General features: G+C 40.7%; 1 protein-coding gene across 3 annotated transcripts in view; it reads left to right on the top strand.

Moving 5' to 3' along the window:
• Positions 1–14,570, top strand: part of FOXN3 (forkhead box N3) — a 413,410-nt gene that overhangs the window by 85,719 nt on the left and 313,121 nt on the right. The gene's annotated exons all lie outside the window — the stretch shown is intronic.

The raw sequence follows: 14,570 nt of genomic DNA, 5'->3' as shown, positions 1-14,570 counted from the left end.
GAGTATTATGAATGTACAAAATCTAAACCCTGACACGGAACAGTGCTGCCTTCTCTGTGTGTGCACATGATGCTACTGTACACCTTCAGCAGGCCAGACGCTTTGTGCTGGAACCTCGGGAGGCGACTCATCTATAGACCAAAGTCCCAACATCTATTGCCAGGTCCCTTTAGGGCCCACGAAGGAAGGCTGGCTGCCTCTGACGGCACATGGAAATGTCGGTTATCATGATGACCAGAGATAGTGAATCATCACGAATGGTCCATGCTGGGAGTGGGCATCATAAACTCAGCCTCCCCTCCCGAGCCAACGCCCACAGCTGAGTACCTGAGCACGTGGGACCTGGAGTCTTGGTGGTCTAATCTTGTCTTGGCTGTTATTAACTTCAGAGAGATTTGGGGTAAATCACTTCACAAGCCCCGATATCAGCTGCTGGAATGCAATATACCAGAAATGGACTGGCTTTGAAAAAGGGGAATTTAATAAGTTACTAGTTTACAGTTCTAAGGCCGAGAAAATGTCCCAATTAAAGCAAATCTGTAGAAATGTCCGATCTACGGCATCCAGGGAAAGATACCTTGGTTCAAGAAGGCCGATGAAGTCAGGGTTTCTCTCTCAGGTGAGAAGGCACGTGGCAAACATGGTCAGAGTTTCCCTCTCAACTAGAAAGGCACGTGGTGAACACGGTCATGGTTCCTCTCTTATCTGGAAGGGCACATGGTGAACATGGCATCATCTGCTAGCTTCTTCTCCTGGCTTCCTGTTTTATGAAGCTCCCTGGGAGACATTTTCCTTCTTCATCTCCAAAGGTCACTGGCTGGTAGACTCTGCTTCTCGTGGTTATGTTGTTCTGCTCTGCTCTCTCTGAATCTCTTTCTTTCTCCAAATTGTTTCCTCTTTCATAGGACTCCAGTAAACCAATCAAGACCCACCCAAATGGGTGGAGACATGTTGTCACCTAATCCAGTTTAACAACCACTCTTGACTTAATTACATCATCCAGGGAGATGATCTGAGTACAGTTTAAAACATAGAGTATTGAATAGGGATTATTCTATCTTTATGAAATGGGATTTTGATTAAAACATGACTTTTCTGGGGGGCATACTTCCTTTCAAACCAGCACAATGGAGTTATAATTACTTTGACTTCACAGACTGGTTATCGAAGCTTCATTATATACATGCTTATGCAGGTTGTTAAATATGTGGTTTCCAGGCTTACGTCACTACATACCAGCATACCTTTTATTTTACTTTTTTATGAGTGTGAAATCTTTCTACATCTGTTCATTGAAAGGCAGCAGCACTGGTGAGCCGATAGTAGCAAATGCTGTTAATGTTACTCATGGGTTAAGAAATAAACCAACCATTGACCTTTCCTCGCTGTTTCTGAATTAGTCACACACTTACCATTATTTGTGTACACCAGCAGTATGACCTGTATAAAGTTAGATTTGATCTTTTTTAGAATACGTTTTGGATTTCTTCCTATAATAAAGTTAAAGCAAGCTGATGTTTGGCTGGTGATCAAATAGAAAGACCTTTTCAGCAAAGTGCCTGCCCAACTATGGAATTATTATTGAGTGCTGGTTTCTGGATGTGGTTATATTCTCGAATTTCTCAAATGTTTCCTGTCCTGCTAAGGATCGTAGGAGAAAGCAGTCTTAATTTGTCACTGCCATTTTCCACCGGTGGGATGGCTCTGGTTGCCCTGCGTTTTTTGTCTCATCACCTTGGAATTCCAGATCAGCCGAGTACCTGCAGTAGTCAGGGATTTTTCACTTCTTTGCCATTGTGCTCCCAGGTGACTTTCTGGGCTAACCTGACTGACTGCTTTTTCAGCAGCTGTCCATGCTGTGCAGGGCAGGTGGGTTAAGGGACAGTGTTCCATTAGTTCTGTAATTTCAGGCAACCTACAGAACAAAGCAAGCAAACAAATGACAAAATAACAATAGCAACAACGACATCCCAAACTCCCTTGGCCGCACTGCATCTCTGCCAGAGTTTAGGCTGCAGAGATGATTGGACCATCACAACCCAGCCAGCAGAAAGCACATAGGGAGCTAATTTACCAATGATGCATCTCTTCCAGCCCTTTGCTGTTCCAGTTTGTGTTCTATTTAAGTGTCTGGGATTGATCTCTAGGATGCATGAAGTCCTACTGAGGATGAAAGTGCTTTGTGACAAGCTCATGTCCATCCTGGAAGCTCCTGGGAGGAGTATGGAGGAGAGACGAGAGCTTTGGGTGCCTGGTCTCCTGATGGTGTCCTTGGCATTGGGAAAATGGTGTCAACCGGTCCTTTTGGTTGTGGTTATTTCTGTTGGAGGGTGTTTGGTCTGGTAACAGTGGTAATACTGTAATGTGTAATCTTAAAAAAGTTTATGCCAAAGAGAGGGTAGCAAACCCTAGCAAATGTGAAGCCACTTCCCAGAGATGTGTCCAGATTTAGGATTAGGATTCTAGCCTGGACTTGGGAGAGTGAGGAAGAGACATTGGCCACTGACCCCAGCTCTCCTGGACACCCCAGCACCCTCCTCACACAGAATGGGGACCCAGTGCCCTCCTCTGGCCTTCTTTAATGTCTCTGGGAGGATGTCAATTAAATAAATTGGGGCAGATACAAGGATTAGTCTGTTTTGAATTATTGCAGGACAGATCCAAAAGGAATGCTGTCATTTTATTCCTCCAGCTCATCCATAGGGAGGTAAAAGACAGCTCACTTCTGTCATAAGTCTTACCATCCACCTTCCCATTTCTAAATGCATCAGAATAAAAATGTTAAGCATCTGGGCTTGCCCCATAGTGTTGTGGCCATCCTGCAAACACATGAATTGAATTTCTGACACATGGCAAAGTGAGCTAGTTCAGTGGATTTTGGTCTTCTGTGGAATGGGTTTCCCCCATTGCACACGAGTGGATTAGCAATACACATGACCCCTGGGCTGGTGGATTCCCTAACAGAGTGACCCCGTTAGAGCCAGCCCACGGGCAGGGGGAGCAAGGCTAGCTGGGGTCTGTTAGGAAATGCTCCCAGCTGGAGGGCGGAGGTTCCTGCCATGCCATCAGGGGTGCAAACAAGTGTCAGAGCCAGAGGGGAGAGACCCTGCCATGTGTTTGGCCTCCATCATTTCTTTTTTGGTGATGTAGGTAAAAAGGAAGAAGTAAGAAAAGCTGATGGGCTTGGTATTAGAGCTTGTTTCATTGTGTCTGCTTGTCTTCTGGAAGCAGCCTTTGTGAATGGTCCTCTGACTTGAATAACTTCGGAGCTCCCTGTGTGTCAGTGTGGCCTCGGAGGACAGAGTCGTCATTGCATCCTCACCAGGACGAAGCAGAGCCCCCGAATGGCCCGGTGACTTCATGCAAATCACACACCTGTGTCTGGCCAGGCGGAAGTAGAAGCGCAGCCCCTGACTCTCGTCCCCCTAGTGTCCTTAGATGAAGAAGGAGCCCCATCTATAAAACGTGCGGTTGCTATGAATTACTGCTGTTGGCAAGGAGAATTGGAAACATTCTCGTTTCTAGATTACCTTTCAAATATTCAAATTCATGCACCACTAGCATATGGCTGGAACTTTTATTTTTTTCACTCAGATGTCTTCCAGTGTGCTTCATTGAATTCTAAATCCACATCAGGTTTGAATTTTGAAAATGCCAACTGTATACTAACTGAATGTGAGAAATGAAGAAAACTTTCATACTTTTTTTTTCAATAAATGGTGATTTGTTTTTCCATGTTCAGATAAGCCAGCTGTATGGATTTTTTAAAAAAATTCATTTTGGCTCATTTGCATCTTGATAATATCTGTGGAACAATGTTGCCAGTGCATTCTTGGATAATTGAAGACAAGACAGTCCCACAGTGGCACATATTGGACATGTAAGGAAAATGGATCCTGGGGGGGTCTTTCCTGTCCCTCTGCTGGTAGGATGTTGACTCAGTTTTGGGTGGAGGATGAGGCCCTTGTCCTCCTTAGGCCGTTGTTCCTGCCAGGTTACCACTTGGGCTTGAGTTTGGTTTGTAAGTGCCATTTATGCTTTGGTGTCTTACCAGGTAAGATATTCTCAAGCACTTTAGAACTAATAAAAGAGGGTTTTTATCTGCTCAATTTTTCTCAACTGCCAAGAAAATTAATCTGAGTGTATTTTCCTTGACTTCTATCAGAGGCACCACACAGAATGGAAAGAATGTCAGCCTGGAAGCCAGGAAACCTCCCGGCATGGGGAGCCCCAGGCATGGGGCTCCAAGCTGCACAGGCCTTGGCAAGGCCACCAGTAGAGCCCTCAAGCCCTATACTGCCAAACACAATATAATGCACTACCCTCCACAGGAAATATAATTTATACGCTGTACAGCTGCAAATCAAAGTCATCAGTTGTAAAATATAAACTATTTTATGTGCCATTTAAGAGAGAAAAATGCTGCTAGTATCATTAAATGCACTCTTATTTCAGAGGTCAAATGTAGAAAAATGCACATTGTAGAATTGATGAAATGATGTTGGATTGACTCGAGTTGCAATGGGATAGCTGAGATACTGTTAAATTTTGTAGATTTTATTATGATGTATTTCTAGTATAGTACAGGAAAAAAAGCTCAAACATCTGGCCTCCCCACAACCCAACTTGGGCAGTTCTCAACCATTTGCCAATGTTGCTTCAAATAGCTTATTAAGAAATAAACGGTAAAAGACACAATTAAAAGCCAGCATGTCCCCTTTCGCCAGTCCCAGGACTTGTCTCTTCCTTGTGCTCCCAGGTAACCAGCCTCCTGAATTTACTGCTTCTCATTCCCATGTATGTTTGTCTCCACAGGGATATTGAGTGTTTTTAAAACCCTTGTGGTTGTCCACCAATATTCAGTTCCCACTTCTTCCTTTTAGCAGTTGAAGTGCCTGAGTTTTAGCTGGACATCTGCTGTCAGTGGTGTCAAATGACGAAGTTCTGGCTGATGGAATGGGGACAATGCCTGGTTTTGCCTTTAAAAGGAAGGAGCAAGCCTTCACCTTGCTGCTCCCTCCTTGCTACTGATTAGGATGCGGAGATGGTAGTAGTGAGCAACTTAAGGCCACACAAATGTGGAAAAAACACTAGGGCCTAGCACAGCAACACGAGAGAAAAACCCTGGGTCTCTGCCTTCACAATGCCAGCTGCCCACCTGCACGCCCACCCCTGCCATGTTGCTTGCCATCTCAGACTGTTATGTCAGAAACGAGCATATTTTTATTTAAGCCTATGTTTTTGGTCTCTATGAAAGCTAAGAGAAGTGGTTTGCATTTTGATCACAGTTACTGGTATGTTCAAACCCTTGACTACTGGGGTATGATGCTATTGTGACTTATTAAGTTTTTCTATTTTTCTTCAGGAGGAGGATTATAATAAAGTGTATTTATGTAAGTCATAGCATCCTAGGATTAAAAACGGGAAAAATATATATCTAACAGCTTCTCTAGTGGCTTCCTAATAGTGCCCAATCCTGGAGCAGGCAGAGCATCACTGAAAGCACATTAATTTGAGCCCATTTCTTATCTTTCAAAGATAGAGCATGTGCAGACACACTGAGGACAGTTAGCTCTTGTGTCTCCAAAGGAAGACATTTAAAGTGCATGTCACAATGATGATAATTTTTTTATTTCTATTTATTTATTTGTTTGTTTATTGCATGGGCAGGCACCGGAAATCAACAATGATGATAATTTGAGAATAAAAAGGATAAGGTTCTGTTTCCAGGAGAACGTTCTTCCCAAATCCTGATTACATCATAAGGGTGAGGTCCAAAAGTGGCCCCATAACTTCCCATGCCTGTATCACAAGCATCAGAATAGTAGAATGGCTGTTCCAGCAAAAGAGACAACCCTCACTAGCTGGCACGCATTCTGCGGCTGTATGCCAGGGTGCCATCCGAGTTGGTAGGTTCCATACTGGCTTTCTGCAGAGTGGGTAAGTGCCTCAGGAATTCTTCCCAGAGGGAGAACGCCTGTGTCGGAGCCACTGGCAGGTGAGAGGAGGGCATGGAGAACATCTCTAGTTCCTTCCTACTCCACTTTACAGCCCTGAGGCTGTCTGATGGGAGCATACCCACTAACTAGGCCCTGCTCTCACAGGTCAACTTGGCATCTGGCCTTAAAGGGAGGTCTGTTTTTTTGTTTCCCTCTCAAAGGGCTCTTGGAATAGAATGCTGTAAAAGGCACCAGGACTCTTCTTTTGCATGGAGGAGGTGTCAACATTCCCAATCATACTGGATACCCCTTGGCCTTGGAACTTTTTTTAAAATCTTGTATCAAGAATTGGATTTTCAAGTGAGTGGTTCTCAGACTTCTGCAGTCTATGCCTTGCTTCAGTGTGGAAGATCTTGGGTGCCTTATGCTGTCTGTGCTGATGGAATACTTCAAAACATACCACAGAGCCTCCTGAAATGAGTGGGAAGGTGAGCACTGCTTTGGATGAGAATCAGCAAGCTGAGTTTTGCTCAGTGGTATCTGCAAATTAAATTCATGGTAGGAAAAAACAAAGCCAAGCAACACAAAATTACTTCCCTTCACTAGGGCCTGGAACTTCAACTCTACTATTGCAGAGTACTGTTCAATGATAGGATAGGGAATAAAAGGGTCATAGGTTACCCATGAAAGCTGGTTTTCACATTCCAGGCTTGCTTCATTTCAAATCTTTAAGTTTTTGTATCCTAAAAAACTTGTCCTAAAAAATGAAAGCTAAAAATAGAACTTCCCTTTCAACAAGTTCTTCTGTTTGCTTCGCTTTCCCTCAAGTGCATGTCCAGTGCCAGCATTACTGTTTAGGGTTAGTCTTGCTTAGGAGCCTGCTCCAGGCCATGGGAAGCTGCCCTTAGGGAAGTGAGGCACTGCCTCCATGGAGCCAGGACCTAGCCTGAGTGCCAGCCCCATACTGGACACGATGCACTACAAGCAACAGGACTGGGGCTTCTCTGAGCATGCTTGTCAGCATTTGTGGTCTCAGCAGCAGGCTTGAAGACAGCACCCGAATTCCCTTTGTGAACTCCTGGTGCTGGGTGGAGCAGAGCAGATTTTCTTCTCAAATAATTTTGTTGGTTGTCTTGATCCTTGTTGTGTCTCCTTGAAGGATTTGTGCGAAGAGGTTGTGCCCTTATTTCTCTGACTCAGGGCTCTCCCAGGATAGCATTTTGAAAAATGCCTGAGAGGCAATTTTTAGAAATATTTAAAGGTACATGCATTAGCCATGCCACCTGGGGCAAGGAATAACAGTTGACACCAAAAGGTCTGGAAAGAAAGGTTAGAAATTTAAAAACTTTGAAGAATAAGGGCTTTTAAAAGCACCCCATTTACTATCATGAATCTAAAAGCCATCTGCATGTCCAGAGTGTGGCACATGCTTGGAAAAGATCTGAGAAGGTCCTAAATCCTCACCTGTGATTAACCTTCAGATTCTACCTTTGACCTCTAGGCTAAGGCAGGGTTGTAAACTGCTCAACTAAGCATTGAAGGAGTGTCCAGACCCCGTTGACAAAGACTGGGGGACTTTTATTGTTGTTGCTGTTTTTTTTTTAGTTCCAGGTGTTTTAAGGAAATTGTCAAATCACTAGCTGACCGCGCAGCTCACTAAACTGAGGTTTCAATGGCCTCATAAAACATAGAATACAGACTTACAATACTAGTTAAGAAAAGTCATTAAACAAACAACAGCCACCATAACAGGCAGCAACAGCAAGCTGAGTGGGAAAAATCTGATTCCAGAGTTTACACATTTGTAATATTCAGAAGGTCCAGTTTTCAGCAAAGAATTACAAGGCAGACAAATGAGAAAGTATGGGCTATACACTGGGAAAAAAGAAAGAAAGAAAGAAAGAAAACTGAAACTCTTCCTGTAAAAACCCGGGCATTAGAATTAGAATGTGATATCTCTAACTCTAGAATTATAAACATGCGCAAAAGAGCTAAAGGAAACCTTAAAAATGAGTTAGAGGAATACAGAGAAATGATAAATGAGTATACCAAGGACTTATGAAAAAAAAAATAGAGCAGGTGTAGATTAAAAAAAATGCAATAATAGAATTTTAAAATTTACAGAGAGGATTAACAAACCTGAACCAATAAGTGAATAAACCTGAATTTAGATCCACTAACACTAACCAATCTAAGAAAGAAAAAAGAATGAAGAAAATGGAACAGAAACTTGTCTGACACCATCAAATGTGCCAAAATATGTATAACAGAAGTCCCAGAAGGAAAAGAGAAATAAGGCAAGGCCGAAAATATATTTGAGGAAATAATGGTTAAAAATTTCCCAAATTTAATGAAAGATATGAATCTGCACATCCAAGAATCCCATTGAACCCCAAGTAGGATAAACTGAAAGAGATCTACACTGAGACATAAGACAATCACACTGTTGAAAGTCAAAGACACAGAAAAAATTTTGAAAGCAACAAGAGAAAAATGTCCTGCTGAATACAAGGGATCCTCAATAAGATAATAACTGATTTCTCATCAGAAACTATGAAGTCCAGAAGTTGATGGTCTGGCATACTCAAAATTTGGAAAGAAAACAACTGTAAACCAGTAATACTACATCTAGCAAGACCATCCTTCAAAAATAAAGGAGAATTTAAGATATTCCCAGATAAACAGAAATTGACTTTGTCCTAGTAAAGCTGCCCTCTAAGAAATGCTGTAGGGAGTCCTTAGCCTGAAGTGAAAGGAGACTAGAGAGTAACTTGAGTCCAAAGAAATAAAATGCACTGTTAAAGTTAGCTAAATACGTAAATATAAAATTCAGTATTAATGTATTTGGGTCAGCACTTCTTTTTTTCTATATGATTTAAAAGGTAGCAACCTAAGATAATAATAAAGCAATGTCAGTGGATGCACAATGCATAAAGATGTAATTTGAAACAATAACAGGAGGAAAGGGTAATGGATTCTATAAGAGCAGTTTTGTATAATAGGAAGTAATGGAGGAGTTGTGCAACAGAGTTATGACTTAGGAAATAAGTAGCAAATGGCAGGCTAACTTGTTTCTTATTAGTAATTATATTAGATGTAAATCAATTAAACTCTAATTAAAACGTAGAGGTTGACAGAATGGATTAAAGAACTCATGAGTCAACTATTGCTGGGTACAAAAGGCTCATTACCAAAGATACCATGGATTGAAAGTGAAAGAATGAAGAAAAGATATTTCATGCAAGCACTAACTGAAAGAGCACTGAAGTGGCCATATTAATATCAAACAAAAAAGACTTCAAAGAAAAAATTGCTGTAAGAGATAAAGGTTCAATTCACCAAGAATGACAGTTATAAACGTCTAGTACCTACTAACAGAGTCCCAACATCTATGAAACAAAAATCATAAGTGAAGGGAAAAATAACAATTGTAGTTGGAGACTTCAACAGTCCAACTTTCTGTCGGATAGGACAACTGAACAAAAGGTCAACCAAGAAGTAGAAGATTTGAATAACACATTAACAAACTAGACCTAACATATAGAGCACTCCAAACAACAGAATATACTTATTCTTAAGTGTACATGGAACATTCTCCTGGATAGACCATGTTAGGACACAAAATATATCAATAAATTTTAAAAGACTGAAGTCATACAAAGTATTTTCTCAGACCACAATGGAATGAAATTAGAAATCGAAAGAAAATTGAAAAATATGTGGAAGTTAAAAAATATACTCTTAATGTGTCAAAGAAGTTAGTAAATGCTTGCAGATGAGTGGAAATGAAAACAAAATATACCAAAACTGATAGAGTGAAGCAAAAGCTGTGCTTAGAGGGAAATTAAAGCCATGTCTACATTAAAGAAGTATGATTTCAAATCAATAGTCTAATGTAAGACCTTAATGAACGAGAAAATGAAGAGGAAACCTAAAGCCAGCAGGGGAAGAAAATAAAGATTAGCGAAGAGATATAGGAAAATAATAGAATCGATGAAACCAAAATTTGGTTTTTTGAAAAGATCAACAAAATTGACAAACTTTTAGCTGGATTATCCAAGAACAAGAGAAAACTCAAATTATTTAAATCAGCAATGAAGTGGGAACATTACTACTGATGTTTACAGGATTATAAGAGAATAATATACACAATTACATGTCAACAAATTAGATGGCCTAAATGAAATGGATAAATTCCTAGAAACAAACTGCCAAAACTGACTTAAGAAGAAGAATTACAAAATCTGAATAGGCCTATAGCAGAGATAGAATCAGTAAAATTTTCCAAATTGCTGGTGAATCTGTCAAACAAAAAAAAATCACTTTCTCAAACTCTGCCAAAAAAAAATAGAGGAGTGAATGCTTCCTAACTTATTCTAGAAGGCCCATATTACTCTGATACCAAAGACAAGAAAGGAAAACTGCAGACCAATATCCCAAGTGAGTATATATAGAAAAATCCCCAACAAAGTACTAGGAAATGGAATAAAACAGCATACTAAAAGGATTATTATACCTCATGACTAAGTAATTCCAATCTGAAGTATATAGCCAGGCTAATTGAAACCAAAAAGTCATACACAAGTATTTATAGCAGCATTTTTCACAATGGCTGAAAACTGGAAAGAACCAAAATGTCCACTAACTAAAGAATGGATAAACAAAATATGGCATAGCCATATAAAAGGAAATTATTCAGCCATAAATAGGAATGATTTACTGATATACGCTACAACATGGAACTTTGCAAACATATCATGTGAAAGAAACTAGAAATTCCATTTATATGAACTGTTCGGAATAGACAAATCCATAGGCACTGCTACAAAACAGTAGCAGATTAGTAGTAGTAGATCTGGCGAAAGAGGTAATGGGGCATGACGCCTTGACAGATATGGGGTTCCATTTTGGGGTGATGAAAGTGTTCCATAATTAGATAGTGGTGTTGGTTGTACAACATTTAGAATATGCTAGAAGTCACTGTATTGTACACTTTAAAATATTTAAAATGGTAAATTTTATGTTATGTGAATTTTTTTGAAATTAGTCAGCTTTATTTGCCTGAACTTTTTTGATGTCAGTGAATTTCAGAGGAAGGCATGGGATTGAAATATTTTAACATTAAAAATATTGTGATGGACTTCCGGGCCAAGATGGCGGCTTAGCAATGTGCATGTTATAGTTCATCCTCCAGAACTACTACTAAATAACCAGAAACAGTACAGAACAGCTGCTGGAGCCACATCAGTGACTGGACACAGAGTGTATCCCAGTCTGGACCAGTTGAACTGGCTGCGAGACCCCCCAGAACTGTGAGTTCCCCAAGCTGCGGTGGCCAGCACCCCTCCCCCACAGGCTGCTTCCCAGAGGGGAAAGGAGAGAGACTTTACCAGCAGCAGGGGCTGAGCCCAACCAAACGCCAATTGTGGGATTAATTTAACAAATTCTGACTATTTAAAAATAGGCCCCCAGCTCAGGTGAACCTGGTCAAAGCGGAGGTCACTCCGCTTTTTTTTTTGCCCCAGCGCAAGGGGGCAGGGCTGATGGAAAAAGGAAAAAAAAAAAAAGAAAGGAAACAGAGGTTTTTGTGGCTGTGTTTCTACAGAGGCTTGACTGCCTTTTCATACAGCGGCAGGGCTTCTCAGGCTGCAACTGCCCCAGGCATAGACAGAAACAAGCTCGTTTGAGGGGCTTATCTGGAGCCTGTACCTTCTCCAGGGGAGGGGTGAAGCCCAACTCAGGTGGAATACCTCCCTTAAGGAATTCAGACACCAGGGCTTGGTAATCTGAAGCCATTCAAACCAGCCTACAACCTCTCCTCTGTCTCCACCACACCCCCAGCAGGGAGAATCTGCCGAAGTTAAAGGTACCGCATCATCTTATGCTGGTGGGACCTGCAGGCAGACAAGCACCACATACTGGGCAGGATAAGAAGAACAGAGCCCAGAGACTTCACAGGAAAGTCTTTCATCCTGCTGGGTCTCACCCTCAGGGAAAACCAATGCAGGTGACTCTTTCCTCCTGATAGGAGGTCAGTTTGGTCTGGGACAATCTGGCTGGGGTCTATAATACCTAAGTAGACACTCCTAAGGGTGGGGGGAAAAGGCACCATGCAAGCAGGGCAAGAAACAAGAAAACAAGAACTGAAAAAGTCTCCTCTGTTAAACAAAACCTAAGCTAGAGATCCAGAAAAAGCTGAACTGAGTGTCAAAGAATAGAGAGACAACAAATTCATCCAGCAAGAAAACCCTAGGTAAAAGGAATGAAAGCAATCTCCAGAATAAACTAATTAGGTAATTAAATGCCTAGATGCCAGCAAAAAATAACAAATTACACTAGGAAAATTGAAGTTATGGCCCAGTCAAAGGAACAATTCAAATGTGATAGAGGAGCTGAAACAATTAATTCTGGATATACAAACAGACATGGAAAATCTCATAAAAAACCAAACCAATGAATTGAGGGAGGATATAAAGAAGGCAAGGAATAAATAAAAAGAAGAAATTGAAAGCCTGAAAAAACAAATCACAGAACTTATGGGAATGAAAGGCACAGTAGAAGAGATGAAAATAACAATGGAAACCTATGATGGTAGATTTCAAGAGGCAGAACATAAGATTAGTGAACTGGAGGACAGAACATCTGAAATCTGAAAAGAAAAAGAAAATACAGGGAAAAAAATGGAAAAATATGAGCAGGGACTCAGGGAATTGAATGACAATATGAGGCGCATGAATATACGTGTTGTGGATGTCCCAGAAGGAGAAGAGAAGGGAAAAGGAGGAGAAAAAGTAATGGAGGAAATTACCACTGAAAATTTTCCAACTCTTATGAAAGACTTAAAATTACAGATCCAAGAAGTGCAGCATACCCTAAAGAGAATCGATCCAAATAGACATACTCCAAGACATTTACTAATCAGAATGTCAGAGGTCAAAGAGAAAGAAAGAATCTTGAAAGCAGCAAGGAAAAGCAATCCATCACATACAAGGAAAGCCCAATAAGACTATGTATAGATTTCTCAACAGAAACCATAGAGATGAGAAGACAGTGGGATGATATATTTAAACTATTAAAAGGGAAAAACTACCAACCAAGAATTCTATATCCAGCAAAAATTGTCCTTCAAAAATGAGGGAGAAATTAAAACATTTTCAGACAAAAAATCACTGACAGAATTTGTGACCAAGAGACCAGCTCTGCAAGAAATACTAAAGGGAGCACTAGAGACAAATATGAAAAAACAGAAGAGAGAGGTGTGGAGAAGAGTGTAGAAAGGAAGAATGTGAGTAAAGATAAAAAGGAAGAAAATTAGATATGACATATGAAATCCAAAAGGCAAAATGATAGAAGAAAGTACTACCCATGCAGTAATAATACTAAATGCCAATGGATTAAACTCCCCAATCAAAGGACATAGACTGGCAGAATGGATTAAGAAACAGGACCCACCTATATGCTGTGTGTACTCGGAGGACACGAGGGCATGGACACAGGTGGACATTTGCACACTAATGTATATGGCAGCATTATTTACAGTTGCCAAGAGATGGAAACAGCCAGGGTGTCCATCAGCAGACGGGTGGCTAAACAGACTATGGCATATACATACGATGGAATATTGTGCAGCTATAGGACAGAATAAAGTTATGAAATATGTAACAATATGGATGGACCTTGAGGACATTATGCTGAGTGAGATCAGCCAAAAACAAAAGGACAAATACTGTATTGTCTCACTGATATGAACTGACATTAGTGAATAAACTTGGAATATTTTGTTGGTAACAGAGACCATCAGGAGATAGAAATAGGGTAAGATATTGGGTAATTGGAGCTGAAGGGATACAGACTGTGCAATAGCACTGAATATAAAAACTCAGAAATGGACAGCACAATATTACCTAACTGTAATACAATTATGTTAAAACACTGAATGAAGCTGAATGTGAGAATGATAGAGGGAGGAGGGTTGGGGCCATAAATGAAATCACAAAGAGAGATAGATGATAAAGATTGAGATGGTATAGTCTGGGAGTGCCTGGAGTGTATAATGATAGTGACTAAATGTACAAATTAAAAAAATGTTTATGCATGAGGAAGAGCAAAGGAATGTCATTACTGCAGGGTGCTGAAAATAGATGGTAATTAATATTTTAAAATTTCAACTTATGTGAGGCTAGAGCAAAAAAATGTTTATTTGGTACAAAATTTATATTTTGACTAGTGCATTTCCTAATATAATTTATGTAGATAGTTGGTTGAACAACATAAATATATGGAACCTTGGGTAGGACATGAGATTTTGTTGGTTTGTCCGGAGTGATGCCCTGATGAATCCCAGAGTGATTTAATCAGTGAGTGGAAAAATATTTGCAAGGTCCCCTTCGGGGAATGGTGAGAACGGGGGAAAATTCAACCTCCCCAAGTTGAACTCTTGATATTCTCACAAGCTGTGTGGACAACCAAAGCTATAGGCTGAGCCCCCAGTCTTGGGGTTTGTTTGTATGAAACTTAACCCTACAAAGGATAGGTCAAGCCTACTTAAAATTAGGCCTAAGGGTCACCCCCAAGAGAACCTCTTTTGTTGCTCAGATGTGGCCTCTCTCTCCAGCCAACACAAGAGGCAAA

The sequence above is a fragment of the Tamandua tetradactyla genome, chromosome 12, assembly GCF_023851605.1.
Source record: "Tamandua tetradactyla isolate mTamTet1 chromosome 12, mTamTet1.pri, whole genome shotgun sequence".
In the NCBI taxonomy this organism is placed as follows: Eukaryota; Metazoa; Chordata; class Mammalia; order Pilosa; family Myrmecophagidae; genus Tamandua; species Tamandua tetradactyla.
Note: the sequence above shows the minus strand (reverse complement) of the source record. Positions and strands in the feature narration are given on the sequence as shown.